The following is a 19,948-nucleotide window of genomic DNA, read 5'->3' as shown; positions in this document are numbered from 1 at the left end:
AGACACCCAACAGCCAGGCAACTGTAACCACAAGGAAAATGCACTGCAAAAATTCAGTGGGAGGTGCAAAACAGATATTGTACAGATTACAAACCACAGTTTATATCGTGCAGAAACTGTCACTTTACAGGGAATGGAAGAAGCATGCTGGAGCACTATCAAGTCACCTCAGTCAACCAAAAGAACCACAAGATTTTAAGTTACAGTGAGAAACTAGACATATCTCGTCGTTTACTCCATGACTATGGCTATTTCCCCTCATCATCTAGGTCACATTTCTGCTGGCCACTTTCAATCCATGTATGTATGTCAACAGCACATGCATCCAGCAAAATAAATCAAGTGGAGCTTTATAGCATCCAAATACACTGCTGCTCAGATCACTTGATAGCCTTGAACAATAGGGATGCCAACACACATTTCTATCCCACCACAGGAGAGTTAACCCTCAAGGCAGATGAGCAATCACATAGAAGCTTTCAAGTTCTCAACAAATGAAAAACAGAGACTCTTGAGGGCATCTAACCTATCCTTGCCAGGACCCAACAGACAAATCACTTTCCTGTCACTGGCACAGAGATCAAGGCTGCAGGCTGAGAATCAGCATTGACACCTGGTCTGTGTCCATAGCAGACAAGGGCATATGCACCACAAGCCTCTCTGGCAAGCTTAGTATCCACCTGCATCACTACAAGCAGGGAGAAGCTTAAGCAATCTACCTGCAGTGGCTCACTGAACAGCTATTCATGATAGCTGTCAGTGACAATGACCGTTGTGCAGTAAATAACGTGTGCCTTTCCTTAAGATAAGAGGAACTAGGTATCTTTTGGAGTAAACTTGGCACTGCACTTTAAAATGCTGTGTCTAAACATAGAAAGCTATTGAGACTTTTGAATGATTGTGCCATAAAAAAGATCCTACTAATGGGAAGTATTCATTTCAGTCTAACATTTTAAGCTGGAAAATAGGGGATATAGTTATAGCATCTGTGTGTTCTTTGAATTGTAACTAGCAAATTCTGAAATATGGTATCCAGTTATCTGGTATCTGGTTCCACGTTCCAGTAAGAGCAGAGGGTTTATTCTGGATACGTAACAGATTCAGTCCTCAATGGCTTTACACTCACAGAAGCACAAAAGTGCAGTAATAATATGGAAGGGCTCCCAAGAAAGATCAAGCAGGATCTGGTATGGCCCAGAAAGAGAGAAACTGCTGTCTTAAGAGAAAAAAAAAAAAAAACCAAACAGACAACCAGATTTATCTGTTGGCAACCCTACAAAAAGACAAAGACTTCAAGATGTAAAAGAAGCACATTTTTGCAAATGGCTTGCAACTGTTCTCCTGCCTCAACAAGAAAGGGTGCTCTTAAGGTACCTCCCACTAAGCTGACTAAAAGAAGAAAAACTTTGCAGTATCTTCTATTGAAAACTGAAAGTAGACTAAATGTCCTGGTGACTAGCATAAACCAGAATAAGTCAATTACAGTAGTGAACTACCTTCCAGGTTGTGTTCAGACAGACATAAAAGAATTTAATCCAGACTAGGATTTTGCGATTTAAGAAAGCTATTCCTGGATTTGGTATTTTATAGTGACATTTGGCATAACTAACCTCAGCATGATGCAGGCTGAGAAAGTAACTTGTTCTATGAACAGGTTCCTCTGACAGACTTATTTACCCAGCCTAAATTACACTCAAGACCCTGTACTTTGCATTTTCTAGAAGTGGACCATCGTTTAATAACACATTTCAGTCGCATGAGTTGTTTTTTTCAGTGGTTGCTCCATCAGTGGCTCTGTAACCACTGACAAAACACAAGGAACTTAAGTAATTTTAATGCATCTCTTAATGAAGTTACAAGATGGGACTTCGGGGATCATCTTCTAAAAACAATGGGCAAGGACTACTGCACTGCTGCCTACCCGCCTTTCTACAGTCTTCAACAAGCGCTGCTTTTTTTTTTTTTTTAACGATTTCTCTGAATCCCTGTCATCAAAAAGAAAGATGCATAAATGCATATTCCCTTTAGAAAACAATTAAGCTGAGCTTGTACCCTTTTGATGCTGAGATCTCAGCAGTGAATCTCCAGAAATATCACAGTAGAGTCTTATCTGTTGCATCCTAGGGCTGAATGAGGGAAAAACAATAATAATAAGCAGCACCTTCAGCTTCAATCAGCAGCACATTCCAAGATTGCAAATTGCTACTGTGTATGAAGAAAGATCTGAAATGCAAATGATCAAGAGGCCATTAGAGACATTAAAGATTTAGCAGTTGTATGTTCATCCTGTTTTTATTGGGGGAGGGGAGATAGAGGCATTAATTCCAAAGAAATAGATAATAAAATACCATAATGAAAGTTACCATATTCAGCCTTTCACAGAATAGTTCTATATGTCATTAGAAGTCCACTTACTGTCCAATCTTTAATGTTTCGTGTGGGGAAAAAAAATTAAAAATAAATATTCCCCATTCAGCTCTAACTTTAATGACTGTTATTTGAATCAATAATTTTGCTTATAGGATGGAAAGCTACCCCAGAGTTGTCTCACTACAGAGCAACCTTCAAATGACCTTCCATTCAACTTGGACTGGACATATACTCTCCTCAGAGGGAAACAGCCTCCAAGATTCTGTTGCTACCTCCATTAGCATGGCATCAGGATTGAACAGGTGATCTTGCGATATGGATCTTGCAATTTGAATTCTCCAAACTAAAAAGAGGATCTAAAACTATTTCTCTTCAAAGGACATTCCTGACATTTACTGCTGCAAAGACACAAAAAATAATCCTTATTCATAAAGCCATTCAACAAATACCTATTCATATGTGCGAACAACTGGAAGAATTTTCTTGGCATTCCTTTAATTTCCATGTCTAGTCATCTTCATGATCAGTGTCATAAAGGTTAAAAACCCTACTTTTCAACTAAAATTGGACCTACAAGCTTCTACTTTCATTCTGCAGGCTTTAAGACCATATTATTGTCACAGTCACATCATGTTATTTCCACCAAAACAGCTGGAGGTTTCCAGTGTAGGAAGCAATTATTATGAAAAGCGTCAATGTGTCATTCTCCCCAAGTCAAATGTTTAACTTCACGTTATAGCATTTGACAAGTATCCAGCTCTTAGTCTCCACCAAGAAAAAGGAAAAAGGAGAGAGAGAACACACATGAGTCACAAGAGAAAAGAACAGCTTACCCAATGCTATGCAAGCAGATTTTGACATTACTGACTGCTGATGCAGTTGTGGTGCATTTCTAGAATTTAATTGCTTTGGTGGAAGGCAAGCTTAGGTCTGTATGCACGAATGAATACACTGTTTGCCTTAACCCGACAATGTATATACAAAAGGTGTCAGTCTAAAGCAACATGCTAAATAATTACATGGTCAATAAGTGGTGCAAGCATTTTAAGAGGCAATAGTCACAAATGGGGGGAGGGAATGGACAGGGGGACACAAGAGAAAACATCCTGCCCATCAAATGCACAACAAAGAAACAGAGTTACTCTGCGATACCTTTCAGGCCCAAAAGACTCAACTGAACCACAGCCTAGGTACAAAGGACCACACACATGCCTGAAGCTTCGTGGCACAGTGTCTTCCCAGGGTATGTCCACACAGAGAAACAAAGGCGTGGTTGTAACCTCAAGCAGGTATATCTATTAGCATATGGTATATCTACTACCTTAACTCATCTAGTCTTAACAGTTGCATTAGTAAACAATAAAGCACAAAACAAAACAGGTAATAACAAGCCAGCAATCTGGCTACGCATTCCCAAGAGCAAGCAGAAGCACCCTCCTCTACATCCTCCCTACATTTGCTGGCTAGTAAGCATGTTCAGAGCACTCTGCAGCTTGACTCTCCTTCAAAGGCACAGATATAGAATCATAGAATGTGTTGGGTTGGAAGGGACCTCTAAAGGCCATCTAGTCCCACCTCCCTGCAGTCAGCAGGGACATCTTCAACTAGATCAGGTTGCTCAGAGCCTCATCAAGCCTGGCCCTGAATGTCTCCAGCCACAGGGCCTCCACCACCTCTCTGCGCAACCTGTGCCACTGTCTCACCACCCTCATGGTGAAGAGCTTCTTCCTAATGGCTAATCTAAACCTGCCCAGCTCTAGTTTAAACCATTGCCCCTCGTCCTATGGCTTCATGCCATTGCAAACAGCCCTTCCCCAGCTTTCCTGGAGCCCCTTCAGGGACTGGAAGGGGCTCTAAGGTCTCCCTGGAGCCTTCTCTTCTCCAGGCTGAACCCCCCCAACTCTCTCAGCCTGTCTTCATAGGAGAGGGGCTCCAGCCCTCGGACCATGTTTGTGGCCCTCCTCTGGACCCACTCCAACAGGTCCATGTCCTTCTTGTGCTGAGGGCTCCAGAACTGGACACAGTACTCCAGATGGGGTCTCATGAGAGCAGAGGGGGAGAATCACCTCTCTCGATCTGCTAGCCACAGTTCTTTTGAACCAGCCCAGGATGCAATTGGCCTTCTGGGCAAATTGCCCAGAAGAAAACCCTGGTGGTTTTTCCTCTGGAGAAAGTGGGCCAGCCAGCACTGTGTGACCAAGGAAGCCTTGGGTCACGCCAAAGTCAGTACATCCCAATGAACAGTTCTCTGGTTCACAGTCTCAAACTATTGACTCAGTCCTGGCTCAAAACACAAAGCTCTGTGGATGCCCATCTTTCAGGAGCATGCACAAGTCAGACCGCATACCGAAGAACAAAGCCCATAGGTAGCAAAAACCACTCCAACAGCTTATAGTGCCAATATCTCTTTTTCCCCCATTACACTTTGGCACCACAAGGATGATGCTATTAATTTTGAAGCTAAAATTTGTGAAAGGATTTGGAAGGGAGGCAAAAAAAAAAAAAAGGGGGAGGTTGGGAGGGAGTAGGGTGGGGAGGAACTTTACCAAAAAGCACTTCAATACTTTCAAGTTGGAGTCAAGACAAGGAAGTGATACAAAACATATGAGATCCCGAATCCCAATTCTGCTTAGAGCGGGAATCTCCTGTTTGTACAGTATATTCTCCAGCTACGCATGGTGTATTAAATTAATGGAAACTCTGAGCTTTAGCATATGTTTAATAGCTACAGTCTGCTTTTTTGAGCAATGATACAACTTTCTTACTGTATACAAAAAGCCACATATGGATGCATTTATGTATGTCAAAAATACCCATGCAAGCTCAACAACACATATTGTCCATGGTCAAACAGTGCTTTAGGCTGTATTAAGCAATGCAGAAGTAAGCTGGTAAAATAAACGTCCCAGTTCCTAAGATCCTAGCAAAATCTTATTGAAAATAAACACATAAATAAATAAAATCAATAGTCAGTCAGGAGAAAGATGCTTTTCCACAATCAGCCTGAGCCCAGTAAGCCTTTGCTCCTTCCACAGTAGGACCAAAATACCATCTTATAACCCAGACCCCTCACACTCCCACAGCTCTAAAGGGCTGTGGGACACAGCAGGACAAGGTGCAATTTTTCATCTGTGTTTCAGTCTACCAAGTGTCACTAACTAGCCTTGGCACATTTGGCTAACCCTTGGTGACAAGACCCAAGGGAAAAAACCCAAGGTCTAATTCTCAATATCTGTCACCTAGAAGGATGAGTGTGACATCATTTGCACATTTGGAAGGCGCTACATTTTGAAATACAGCAAAAATTAAATGTTGTTGCCAGTGCACTAAAATAACTGTGGAAATATAATTGCTTACTCAGCAAATTAATCAGACAGATACAGGCAAATCACAGATGCTTTTTAAGTCATGGCCTGCCATTGCACAGACACAGTGTGGATGCCTCTGAACCAGCTATCTCTGTAAATCATACTAAAATTGTGTTCCTAAAAGCCAGTAACGTTGGGCAGTTACATGTTGCACACTCAACCACAGGAACACCATCCTCTTTTCTTCCCATGATACATGCAGCTAATGCAAAACACTGTACCAGAACAGAAGACAACCATACCAAGGTAGTGTCACAGCAGCAGGCAAAGGGAAAAACAGTTCTGCAGGCAGAATGGGGGAGTTCTCCACACACAGCTTTCTCCTGCGAGCCAAGAGTGACATCTGCTGGGACCCGGACTGCCATGCATGGGGCTTTCTTCACTTAAAGGAATGAGATGAGCCCAGCCCGAGACCCCTCACTGCACTGACAGCCCTTTGTGCAAACACACATAACTATAACTATCAACACTTCAGAGGGATCCCCATACACTCAAGAGGTTTCTAGACAAAGCGTTGGCACACCATATCAAAACTGCATCAGAAAAGCAGCAATTATGCTTGTGTCAGGAAGAAAGGATGGCTGCGTCCACTTCAGAGCGGTGAACGAGACAAAAAGCAAGGACATGAAAGGGCAAAAACATTCACTGGAATCCTTTCCAACTCTGTCCCAAAAGACTTACAGGGACAGTGATACAACCTTAGAAATGGAACAAATAACACAGCCACAAGGAAAAAAACAAAGCAAAAACCCCTCAAACCCTATTACCTTCAAACATTGCTATCTTAGGAATGCAGACAAAGAAAGATGCCTCATATCTGGCCTTTAGACCCAATATTGGGTTGTAGCTTGGAAGGAAAACAATAGACAATGTTGTTGCAATCAGACATATGCCACCTACCTGCCCAAATTTGCCAAGAGGATATTAAATTGTCCTGAGATAAGGGCTTGTACCACAGTATCTAATGGCTGACTGTGAACTCTAGTACTTCTTACCCCTTCTGCATATAATATGCAGATATTTTTAAAGTAAGTAATCCCAGGTCTGCTCTTGAGAGGACTGCAAATACTATCTTTGAATGAATGAAAGCCCATTTTTTGTGAAATTATAATTTGGAATAGATATTTGACAGTATTGACAAATTCAGGAAGGGAGACATAAGGGAAAAAATTAATAAGTCATTAGCAGGAAAGGCCTATGCAAGTCACCAGGTCAGGAGAGCAACTCCACAGTGACACAGATCTGGCATTCACACACCAAGACTAAACTTCTGCACATGTCAGCTGAAAACAATGCAAGTGTTTATGGCCAGCACAGTGCCACTCCCGAGCAAAGCCTATGATAAGCCAATACCCAGATCTGATTTTAAGATCCCTAGAGAGCTCAGCAGAGAAAAAGAACCTGTCTTGTTCAGTAAGTAACATGCCACAGCATGATTGAGTGTTCCTTGCACCTAGATGTCACTCTGTGCTATCTCTACCATGTTGCTCCTGTGCAGCTCTATGGGCCCTGGAGGTACCACAGGTTTCACAGTGGCGGTAGGGTTGGTAAGCACATTTAGACTAATCCTAAGAACTCACTCCCAGCCATTTTCCTACAACATCAACCTCAAACAGACACCAGTTCTGCATGCTTTTGAAGGAGGCGGCTCAGGACTGAGACGTGCTTCACACCTATCTCCCACTTAGTCCCACCGCTTCCCCCCAGACCTCAGGGAAAAACAGGAAGAATGAGTGGGCGCTAAGGGGGTGATGAAGTAATCCCTAAGGAAATAAAATTCTCAGCTTCGCATTCTGCAGTTCTAACTTCATGTCTGTTCAACTGCAGAAGGGTGAATGCAAAACAGTAGAGCATTACTGCCACCTCGTGCTACATGCAATTTCTGCAATCAATGCTTTTCTTATTGTCTCTCTACTTTTTTAAACCACAAAACCAGAACCAATATTCATATTAGCGTGTTCATAACAGAGGGCGAGCAAAATGCTCCTGTCTCACCACACAAAGTGCCTGCCATTGCCTTTCAGCTGAGTGCCCAGGCCATAGAGCATAGCTGGCTCTGCTCTCCCCCACGGCCTGGGGCACAGCTCCCCCGCAGCAAGAGCAGAGGGGCCCAGTGCTCCCTGGGGCCTCTTCAGCCAAGCAGGGCCGCAGACACAGCAGCTCACAGCGCCAGCTCTTCCCACTCCCCTTTAACCAAAAGGCATCAATGATTTTCCCCTTTATCATCACTATTTCAGCGGTATAAATCCCCCATGCCTTTTATTTATGAAATGAAGCTCCTCACAAATACTCAAAATGTGGCAGGGCTTTCATTGTCCTGCCCGATGGGAGGCAAACAGCCTATATAATCACTTTTCATTGACAGTAATCAGAGGTTTTGATTCCGGCTGAAACCAAACCAACGCACTAAACACCAGAGCTTACTTTACAAGGACTGCTGGTCTAGCAAGGTTTGTGTTTGTTTCCATGCTCAAGCACAGTTTGAATATAACTATATTCTTATGGAGATATTTTTGCTACACTGATTTCCCAAAAAGGTCCCAGAAAGGGGACTGCATGATACTCCAGATCCTTGGCACCCACATACAGACCCTTTATGGAACAGAGGCATACAATTTATTACAGATGAAATTGAATATTTTGTTCATAAGTGACATACAAAAGACTACAAAATGATAATAGAAAATGACAGATATTCTACAGCATGTTTGAACAAGCTGTGAAAGCTTAATAGAGAAAGATTAGAAAGTTCTGAAGGAGAGAACAGTTTTTCACAAGAACACAATCCTGAAGAAAGGGTATCTGAACACAATATTAATGCATTTTAACTGAACCATTTGTCTCATTGATATTTTTGACAGGTTGGGGTTTTTTAAGTTTTGCTTGTTTTCTACTTTTATCCCTTGTTTCTGAAATCAATCTTAACTAAAAACTAGTTTAAAAAGTACATAATTGTGATTGTTCTCCCACAGCAGCTTAGCATTAACAGAAAAACTACACCTTTGTCCAAAAAAATGCCAAAGTGTTTTCACATTTTAAATCTTAGTTTAAACAAATGCTATCACAGAGATACAAAGGCACAAGCAACTGGTGAACCAGAAAATAAAGGAAACTTTCTCAGAGAGATGGGCCTTCATTTCTCACTACCCTAGAGGCCTGCCACAGGACGGTCTCCAGATTTTCTTGACCCCCAGCAAGTATTAGAAAGCTTCTTCAAAAGCCAGCTTTATGGCTATCCTCTACGGTTCTGGCACTAGGAAATCTTCCACTTCCAGAAAAGAAACCCTGAAGGCTCCTCTGCCCACTGCCACAGGAAGCTTCACAGAACTGGAATTATTCACATAAAATTCTGTCTTACCTGACCAAAGGATTGGCTCTAGCCAGACCTGTTCCTTATCCAAACCAGATCCTGGTCTGCTCTGCCACTTCTTTCATAATGATATCAAAAAAAAAAAAAAGCCACAGAAAAATCTAACTGCTACAGAATGACTTGTTCGATGTTTTCCTTCCCTCCATTCCTCTTCCTTGTTCTGTGCTAGACACTGACATTCAGCAAGATTTCATGTATATAACAAAGATGTGCACAAAACAGTAGTTTTCTTCAGTTTTGTTACTTCTAACTTTTTACCTGTTCTGTTAATTCACCATTATTTTTTCTATTCCTATTCTTCCCACCCCCTCCCCTCCTGCATCAGCACTGTCTTTTCTCTTTCCCTCATATGCTGACTCTATACGTCAGAAAAACAGCATTTCAGCAAGTGAAGTTGGGCAAAATGAATTGGGGTATACTGACCAGAGATTCTCATTCTAGTTCCTGCTCAGTCTCAATTGAAGTGATGCAGGATGAGAAAAACTACGCTCTGAATCAGTGAGAACAGTAAACATGGAGCATCCGACATTCAAGCCAGTCATGCTGTGGCTACAACATACAAGCAGAGAGACACACCTGTGCATGCCCCTCTGCCTCTCCCCAGTGCGAATCCATTTGCACAAAATCTTTTCCAAAGCAGCATGAAAAATGTGAGGGTGTATTCTGCTCCAGCAAGACTTTGTCTCAAATGAGCAAGGTACACAAAGGCTGTTAAAATGTTTCCAGTCACAGAAAGCCTTTAAGGCTTTGTTAATAAATATATTTTTTTATTCCCAATGGGAACTAGCAATAGTATAAGGTTGGAGTTCAGGCAAGTGAGTTGTGCAAGGTAACTGCATAGCTATCGTGCCTTTCTTGTCTCTGTACAATGCCGCAGCTCTGCTGTAGAGAGAGGCAGCCATTTTGCATTCACTTCAATTAAAGGCAGTCACCAGCATGACTCTTCCGCAGCACACTCGCTGACAAAGATCCCGCAGTTGTTTCCAATCCAGAAGAAGTAATTCTGACAGAGCCCACAGACAGCCTTTGTGTATGGAGAAATACACAGCATTACTGTTCATGTCCATCCTCTAGTGAACACGCAAAGCATATGTGTTGTGACAGCCACCCACGTCAGGAGCTTGGCTCTTTTGCTGAAGCTGTCGGCGCTCATTGTTTTAGCTCTGGAGTCTTCCAGTTCAGTCCTGGAGCACAAGCCAAAACTGTGGCTGCAACAGACATTGTGGAAATACCAGCAGACAGACAATGCTCTGAAAAACTAATGCCTAACTCAGACATATCCAGGCGAGACACAGTGGTTAGATCTCTTCAACATATACCACAGTACAACTTTTAAAGACAGAAATTACAATTTTTTCCTTGCCAGCTGCAGAGGAGCAACTCTCTGAAAGAGTGGTGACACCTCTGACACAGCTGCCTCCTATCTGTATTACAAGCTCCAGCTAATGTTTCTCATTATGGACTTCAATTTTATAACATGACTACATAGGTCCTATTCAGAAAGGTCATTCTCAGCTTAAATAAAACATTTGTCTCCTAAAACAGCACAGGAGTAATGAAGATTATTTTAGTTATGGATTAAGTATGTTAATAGAATACTTCACCCTAATCCTGTTTTCTGAGCAGCATGGCTACTTAAAATCTCAAAATGAACTGTGTAATGAGAGCAATTTCATACAGCGTCAGGCTCCTACAGGTTTTATGCAAACGTCACAGATGTTGTGGTTAACATCCACAACTGATGATCTGATTAAGCCTGCGCTGAGTGGTACTGGAACATACTATGAGTTAATTACTATCAGAAGGGTGAAGGGCTGAAGGTGGTTAGAATTTGAATCTGTCATGCATATACAAATGAATCAGAGGTAAACAAATATGTTGAAATACTTTAGTGTTTAAAAATCCATTTGTTTCTTTAGAAAAGACATCAAATTCAGGATACAAAGCAGTAAGCTCTAACGTACACGATGTAGATTTTCATTGCAAGAAAGACAACTTTCACTTTCCAGTTTCAGTTCTTGTCATAAATTCATGAACAATTACTTGAATACAATCCTTAATCCCTGATCAGTGGTATCACGGGATACAGGAGCGCACACTGTACCAGCTGGTGTTACTGGACACAAATGGGGAAAGGTGCTCAAGTCTGCACAGCCTTCATTTGTATGAATTGGCCCCTAATGACATGGCTCGTATTGTGATCCTTGTAACTGTAATGTACCACTCCACTTCTGTCACAGAGAAATGGTGAGAAATTGTCCATCCCAAAGCATACAGAGAAAGATGAATAAACTCTAACTGCTTAAGTGACACCAGTTGACATAGAGATTACAGGGTAGTCACACTTGCTCCTGTCAAGCTGGATTCCCTTGAGTTTCAGCCAGCACCATGGAGTTAAAGCCACCCTCACGCAATGGGGATGGGGAACCAGTTTAATGTGAGGATGGATGCGGCACTGAAAATCCTCCTATCAGAAGCGAAGAACCAAGTCCTGATTTTCTAACAGAAGTGTGTTGAACTAAGAGGCCACCATGCTTTTCTAGCAAACCTACTTTCTCCCATCATCAAACTTGGAGCTGAAAGAACCATGAAGAAATATAGCTTTCTTGACCATGGTCTTGCATATTGTAGTTCGGGGAGTGGATCCACCAAGATCTGAGGGTTAGCCTACACTACACACTGCAATGCTGCCTGGAAACCCTAGAACTAGAACAGGTTCTCAGGTCAGGGTAGTTCTGCTCAGATACCAGCTCTACTAAAGCCATTACAATGCAATGCAGCACACGTGCTGATGCACTCTGCTTCTTGCCCTGGGACCAGTGCAGATACTACCAAGGAACAGCTCTGTGCTGGCGAGGCATGGTGTGATTGTTGAGAATAATGCAATCATGCGAGAGCTATTCAGGCAAAGTTTTTCTAAGGCATTGCTCAACCCAGACTTCCATCATCTGTGCTGTACTCCATTGCAAGTCCTCTGCTATTTAATTCAGAGCAAAGAGAACCAGCTGCAGACAGATAACAAGGAACGATTTACTATTCCCATTTTATATCTGGTCCAAGTTAACAGCAAACACACAAACACAGCATGATCATGCACTCAGGTGCCATTCTTCCACGGGCAACCTCTTCATTCCATAACTGGATTAATGTCCTACTGACCTTGTCTAAACATGCAAAAAAAGCCAGCAAGAGAGCCACAGTTTCAGTGCAGTCTCCCAGCCCTACATTGAGGCCATCAAACAATCTGCTAGAAGAGAACAAAACCTGCAGAAAAATAAATTGCATTCTAAAAGGAGAAAAACAAATACAACACAGTCTGGAGCTGCTCCTTGCAGCACCAGCATGTATTTGCTTCAGCCAGAGCTTAAAAGCCTCACCTCAAAAGCTATTTTCATCTTTCAGAAAACACATTTTTTAAAAAAAACACTAATAAAGCCTACATAGCATTGTCCAGCCCTCCATTCCACAATCCCACAACTCTATACATAGGCTTAAATCCCTGCTCCCAATCCCACACACTGTCCCACACTCTGTTTTCCTTTAAACCCCACACTCATTGTACTTGCCAGGCAGCTTTCAGTCAGCGCTTCCACTGGACTGATAATCCTCACAACAGCCAAGCTTGCTAAAGCTGCTCCTGAATGTAAGCTGCAAACTACTACTGAAGTACCAGGACACTAAAGGGGTGTCTCTCTGTCACTGTATAAATTCCTCCCAGTTTTGATTCCTGCAACAAGCAAAGCTGCTCCCCATGAAGACCCCCATCCCTGCCCCAAACCTGCATCACTTGTGGTCACACAGGTGGTATCCACAAACAAAAGCCAAAAAAACTTCCATTTCTAACCTGTCCTAAAGTCAGACATATACAACAGAATTCCACTTAAGCTTTTCAGCTCCAGCCATCTGAGAAGCAAAGCAGAGCATTAATCTAGCAAGTCCAGACCTGCTTTCAAACACATTTTCCTTCACACTTCAGTCCTTACAGCCTTGGCTAACAACACTCCTACACCAGCAATTTTCATCCTGTGGTTCACACTCCTCTGGGGGCAGGGAGAGGGACCACAAACTATTCCTGAGAGATCCACAAAAGGCATCTAAGAAAATCAGGTTTGTGCACACCACACAGCTCTTGGAGCCTCCCCTCCAAATTTCAAGGGACTTGTGTGAAATTTTTCATGGGTCCATATGCAGGTTGCTGAGACTGAATAGTGCTGTCCACCATGGTATTCCAACGTCATCAGAGAAATCACCAATTTAAGACTCAAAAAAATCCAAGTTATTTTACCAACTCTGTCCCTCCAGCATAGTGATAGACAGGACTGGTCACTGTTCTGTGCCTCAGTTTCTCCACCTGTAAAACAAGGAAGAAATAACTGCATCTCTTTTTTAAGATTTAAGACCTACCTGGAAATAAAAGTTATTTAAAAGGTACACATTGCTACTGTTCTGCCTCTTAAGTTAACCTCCATAAACCTCTGCTCAGTATGTCAGGTAGTCACCTTGAATTCCTGAGTCTCCTGTAATCAAACTCTGAGATTCAGCATTGGATGCCACAGACCTATAAAACATCCTGTTTGACTGCCTATAAATAATGGTTGTTGAGTTGCTCTAGCGCTTACGCATTAGGACACACACACAGAACAACAAACTGTAAATATTAACGTAGCTGGTGACAGTTACACCATTCTGAATCATATGTTTGCAAACAATTGACACACAAATCCCAGCAAATGGGATCACATCAAAACAGAGCAGAGACAGAATGAAAACGCATTGGTCAAAGAAGCAGGATAAGCCACACTACCATTATAACACCATTAAGCCAAAACTTTCCTAGCAGAACTACCACTCAACACAGGGTCAGAAAGAGAAGATTTCATATAACCTGCATGTTAACAGAAGCACTTCTGTTGCTCCCAGCCTTTAGGTAGAGCTCGGCAATGATCTAAACCCTGCACATCTTCAAGGATGCCCTGCTAGTTCAAACTTCAAAGGATGTTGTTTCATCAAGTAAATTTGCTGTTTTGTTATTAATCATGCATAAGGTCTTGTATAAGGACCAAGAAGCCTTTGTGCTAGCTACTGTCCAAACACAAATTTGTTAACATTACCCCTGTTCCAGCAAGCATACGATCACTGGTTTAATAATTATACGTCTATTTGAGATCTCATACACAATTATCCCATGTTACATGACCTGACTTTCACAGGGCTTTGTTTTAAAAGCTTCATCTGTATTCCTACTGCTTCCTGAAGGAATCACATGGAAGAGCTTTTGTATACACTTATCACTTTTAAAAATGCGTGACTTCATCAGAAGCAGTCTCAGTTCTGCTCTGTAGAAGCATGACCCAAAACCAGTTAAAAATCAGTGGGAGCTTCCTATGACGTAGCCTGGACCTTGAAAAGCACTTGTACCTCCCTGATGAGTTATCTAACCTTTGTTATGTTATGCACTAATTTGTACAGTAAATGAATCCTCTTGCCACGCTCCATTCCCTTGTATTATGTTTCTTCAATTTCTACCTTCCTGGAAGCTTCTGTTGCTTTTAAAATATAAATGTAAAAATCTGTTTTGACCTCCTTCTCCCTTACTAACATCACAGAAATCAAGAAAACTGGGTAGGCTATCAGTACCAATCAGGACTATGTCCTTCCTCTACCCATTGCCTCAGCTACTACTTCCCACAGTGCAAGCAGTTCATTCCCAGGCTTGCTCAAACACGCATGGTTTCAATGTAGAAAGTTCTAGCGGAGCCTCTCAGAGGAAACAGGACACAGGTCACAAGTTGCCTCAGCTGCAAAGAGCCCAACTCACTCACTCTCTGCCCAAGTTTGCTGGGTGTATCTGTACAGAGACAAACCCAGCAGGATTCTTTCAGACAGAAACACACATCCTTAGCAAAACACTGAACAAACATTTAGGTTAACTTTGGCATGCTGAGCTGCTGAGTAAAATCTACAGTGGTAGTGTCCTAGCTTTAGATACAATGCAACACAGCTGTGCCACACCTCCCACAGCTGTGAACAGGGCTACAAAGGTGCATATGCTGTTCTAACTAGTCTCTTAGGGGAAACAATTAGGAAAAATGTTACTATTTGAAAAACAGCAGGCCTGTTATACTGTTCCCAGGGAATGTTTGCACTTAAGTCTCACGTTTGTTTTCATCCTGCAGCAGAATGAGTACTTAAAAGTTTCAAGCACTTCATTCACTACAGAAATTAGAAGCCAACTTCTTTCAAATGCATAATAGTCTGAAGGCCTTCACCTGGCTGCAGTATTGCAAACCCAACCACATTATGCAAAACCCACTCTAGCTTTAGGCAAAAGGGCTCAGTGCCTGGGCAGCGTGCTGTTACTCTGAACATCACTTCCCCCACAATGATGTAGCCAGGTTTTCAGGGTCAGCATATCTGAAACACAAGCCATCAGGAAAACTCTGTTCTGATCATGACGTCCCCTCTACCTGAACAAGATCCTTGGAAAGCTATATTGATTAAAGTCAGGAGATGACCTGCAAACACATCCCCTTCTTCTCAGACTACCACCTTCCTAAGAATTCTGTATGCATGCTTTATCAACAAACACCAAACCAAGCTATGGCTCAGTCAACCAGTTTTGCCATTACCGAGAATTGCTTTCATATACAAATACCTTGAGGATGAAATCCTAATGGTAACTTGTGGGTGAAGTAACTACTACAGACTGCTTAGAACCATATACAAATCTTCAATTTAAAAAACAAATTACTAAAGTGCACGATGATATCCTTTTGCCTCCGGACAAAGGAAAGAGAAGCAAGAAAGAGGAAGATAAAATTGCTCCATACTTGCATTTTACTTATTTTGATCATTTGCACTTCATAGTAAATCAATTTGAGCTGTTCCCAAGAGGGTTTAGGAGTTCACATTTCCTTTCATCTAGCAACCAAATTCTTATCTAATTGTCCTGTCCTGCCATCTCTCTGAAGCAATGCTCCTCCGAGATGGCTTCAGGATTCTCAGTCTGTAACTATCTAGCACAAGAGGTTTGGTTTGGGTTTGATTCATTTTTTTTTAAACGTCTCTTTAAAGTATTGAAGCTGAACGTTTCACCCACAACATGAATACGAATTCTATCTTTAAAATAACCCCAATGAGTTAAACTTGGGCAGCCATTCTTATTCAGCAAGCTTTCACCATGGGTTAGTAGGAAGCCAGGAACAGGGAATGGATATCTGTGCTAGTAGCAAAACGACAACTGAGCTCGCTAAATCAACATGAGTTCTACACAGCAATTAGCAGCATCAGCAACATCATGCTACTAGTGATATTTACAGGACTGCCAGCAGAAAACTTTAGAAGGATTAAAAAAAAAAAATACAGAAACTGAAAAATGCTTTAAAAAAAAAAATCACTTTTTTTAACTTAATACTAAAAAACACAAGAAAGCGATACTGCTTTGGTTTTAAATTACAGCACAAAGGTCACAAAACAAACATTATGGTAATATAAGGCTAATGAGGTACTGCCCATACACAGTGCTCCTGCGACACTGATGGTCTTACAAAGTATTTCTTGATTCCATGCATTTGCTGGTCTTGCTAGTGGAGGAGGTATTTTTTCTTAGAGGTTTCTCTATTGGTCCCAATTCGCTTACTGTATAGCATATGCTATTCCATTTATAGATACAAGAACACATTGCTTCATTAATACAGAAAAATCCTTGATCAGGGAAAAGACTTTTGAAGGAAAAAATCAATTTAAACCAGGAAAGCCTAATAAAGCACTGGAAATCTGTCAGATAGACACAGAAATAAAGGTGAACTAGGCCTTAAAAGGAATGCAACATGCTGCAAAATTCAGCACTACTAACTCATGCTGCGTGGCAAAGAAATAGCTGTATTTAGGATTTATTTTCCAAACTTTTTTCTTTTTTTTAAGTCCCATTCTCCTGCTAAAGGTCATTTTTTTCCATGTGTAATTTAAACAACCACTCTTATTTACCTCAGGTTGAAACCTTTCTTACTTTGACTGGCACAACAGACTGCAGGGAAGTCTCTTAAAACACAGCAAGAAGTCAGTAAAGAGGCTCCCAAGGAGATTCTCCAGAACCAAACCCTCTGAAGGGGAAGCGGGCAACTTCCCTCAGATAAAACCACCCCAAGCCCCAGCCCTCACCACCCACCTCCTCCCAGCCTGACCAAAAGCACCCAGGCTGAAGTGCTTTTGGAGGCAGTGGCACTTCTAACACAGCTGTAAGCACACCAGGCTGCCCAAAAGGTTTTCCGATTTAAGAAACAGCCACAAATATAACTATGGATGGAGCTAAAAGCACTCAGGGCCCAACCACACAACACTCTGGAGATTGGCCTCCCTCATAAGCCCTTTCAAACAACTGCATTGAGCTTCACCCTCCCCACAGAAATCACCTGTAACTCCCAGTACCTGGGTCTTTATGAGGTAATTTAACGAGAAGTCGCTGCAAACACATCTTCCCTGTATCACATTGAGCATCTCAGTGGGGTAGGTGGGAGCTACAAGACATTCCTGAAGGTGGCACCCTGCTTAGGGAGCTGAAGAGCCCAGGGGAAGTACAGCAGTGAGGCGGGAAAACAAAATGGTGGTGCGGGGCATTGGGGTGGGGCCATCAGCCTCATTACCTGAAGGGAAATGGGGGGGGGGGGGGGGGGGGGGGAAGGAAGGGCCTCAGCTGGGGGATTTACCTCTTCCTCTCCCTGCTAATTAAAGCTCCAGATCCTTAAAATGAGTGTTTCTCTCACTTTCAGAAAGTTCCTTAAAGAAGTGGGTTGTATCATCTCCTTGTGTCCTGTCAGCAGAAACAGAGCAATAGATGCTGGAATGGCAGTCCTGGCCTACTTCAGCAGGTGAGTCAGCTTTTAGTACCAACAAGGAAGTGTGAATCCCTCGCTAGAAAATCATTGTTAGCCCAAGATGATCTTAGCTATGTAGATAAGTATGTTGATTTTTATTTTTTTTTAAATGTTGTAGGTGGTTTTATGTTAATAAACTCTTTAAGTAATCCTGCCTCAATAACCCCAATAAAACAAAATGGCTGTCGGGGGAGGGAAAAGGTATAAGGCTGCTGTTGTCAGGCAGGAGTTTGCGAACATTCAGAGATTAAAGCCTCACTCCAGTAAGAAGCCTAAGGCAAACAGATTCCCTCGGCTTTGCCCTGCCTGTGCCTGGGCCTGGCTTGCGGGAGTGGGGCTCTGCAGGCTGGAGATAGTAGAGGAGGCTGAGCTTGCCGCTCATGATCGGAAACATTCTGTCCCCAAATCAAAGGGTTTGTGGATAAAGCTAATTTGTGATCATTTTAGGCCAAATTAATCTAGCCCAAGGGACTTTTAACTTCCTTTTAGTAATCTTATTCAATGAAATGGCACAGTCGTTTTCTAAAATAAACAGCTCAGTTGCTTGATACTGCTTAGATGTAAATAAGGAAGACATGAATTGGGGCTCATACTATTACTGGGTTTTTTTCCTCTCTAATTTTGTTACTTGAAATCCAATTATGTTTAAAATTCTCAGATTGAGGACTTTAAAAAAAAAAAAATCCAGTATTACAGGCAGTGCATGAAACCAATTGGTGCTGCTGGTTGTAGTGAAACAAATTTTTCACATGTGACTGCTGCAAGCCCTCATGCAACTCATAATCCGTACAGTGAGCACTAGTCTGAGGCCTAGAGCTTGCAGAGAAGTCCTGCAGCACCGATTAGACTGGTTTTCTGGAGGCTAGAAGCTGAAGGTCAGCTCTTTCTTTCACAATGGGCAGTAGTGCTTCTGTTGTGCACAGAGGAAGTACTCTAAATAGTGATGGTATTTTCCTGGTGTTTTTCCATGTTAAGTACAAGGGAGAAGCAAAACTAAGCATGGCACCCGGAATTACTCCACATCTTTGGTGTGATTTTTCTTATGTGTATTTTTTTTTAATCCTCTTGTGCTGCTGTCTCCTGGGCCAATCATCTGACCTAATTCTATAGGGAAAACATACCTATCAATTTCTGTAATCCTTATTGCCATTTGCTCAGTCACGGAGGGGATTTTTTCATTGCCCCTTAGCCATTGTCATATCACCAGGCATTAAACTTATTTTTCTGCTATAAAATACAAAATTAAAGTTAAAATGAAAGGTTAGTTTACACTCGTAAACACCACCCCAAAAATACTTTGTCTAGTATTTCAGACACTTGTGTAATGGGGAAGAAGGTGCTGTGAAAATTACCTGTTTCTCCAGTTGAGAATTCTGCTCCTACGTAATCTCTCTAATATGCTGATTTTTTCTGTGCCTACCATGACTCCTACAGTCTCTAGGCAGAAAATGCTGAACTGTGAATGACTTTCCGCCCCTTTAGGGATTACGGTAAGTCTGAGTAATGATCACTTCCATTCTGAAAACAGCTGCAGCAATGAATGTACTGAATTGCTAAAGATTTTTCTGACTAATAATCACTCTGCATTTCTTCTATGTATGGCAGAGTGATGTTGTCATGTGTTTAATATTAAATGTTCTAGAGCTCAGTAGCCCAGTGAAGATATAAAGCAGGGTAGACCTTTATTGTCTGTGTATGAAACACCTGTATTTAACTTACAGAATTTAAAAGATAGTCCTGGGATTTCATACCAGCTATTAAAATAATAGCTTTTACTGGGGAAGCAATGTAAATCAATGCTGCTTGCATTGGTTGGCAACTTGCTAATTTGTTCTAAGGCAAGCATTAATATTTCACTGGATTTGTGAAGCTCTGTGAAAATGTCTTTTTAAAGCTAGGAGAAGACACTGTATCAGGAGTAGGCCAGTCCCCAGTGTGCTTGTCTCTATAAGTAGCTGTCTGTAAAC

At 41.9% G+C, this 19,948-nt stretch overlaps 1 long non-coding RNA gene across 1 annotated transcript in view; it reads right to left on the bottom strand.

The window, feature by feature from the left end:
* LOC141746432 (uncharacterized) overlaps nucleotides 1-17,777 on the bottom strand; it is a 48,635-nt gene extending 30,858 nt beyond the window's left edge. The window contains exon 1 of the long non-coding RNA XR_012588353.1: nucleotides 17,536-17,777. This is a non-coding gene — a long non-coding RNA (uncharacterized LOC141746432). The remainder of the gene's footprint in view (nucleotides 1-17,535) is intronic.
* Between the last annotated feature and the right edge of the window lie 2,171 nt (nucleotides 17,778-19,948).

Source organism: Larus michahellis, chromosome 7 (genome assembly GCF_964199755.1).
Source record: "Larus michahellis chromosome 7, bLarMic1.1, whole genome shotgun sequence".
In the NCBI taxonomy this organism is placed as follows: Eukaryota; Metazoa; Chordata; class Aves; order Charadriiformes; family Laridae; genus Larus; species Larus michahellis.
The sequence above is the reverse complement of the archived record's forward strand: the minus strand, read 5'-3'. Positions and strand labels throughout refer to the sequence as shown.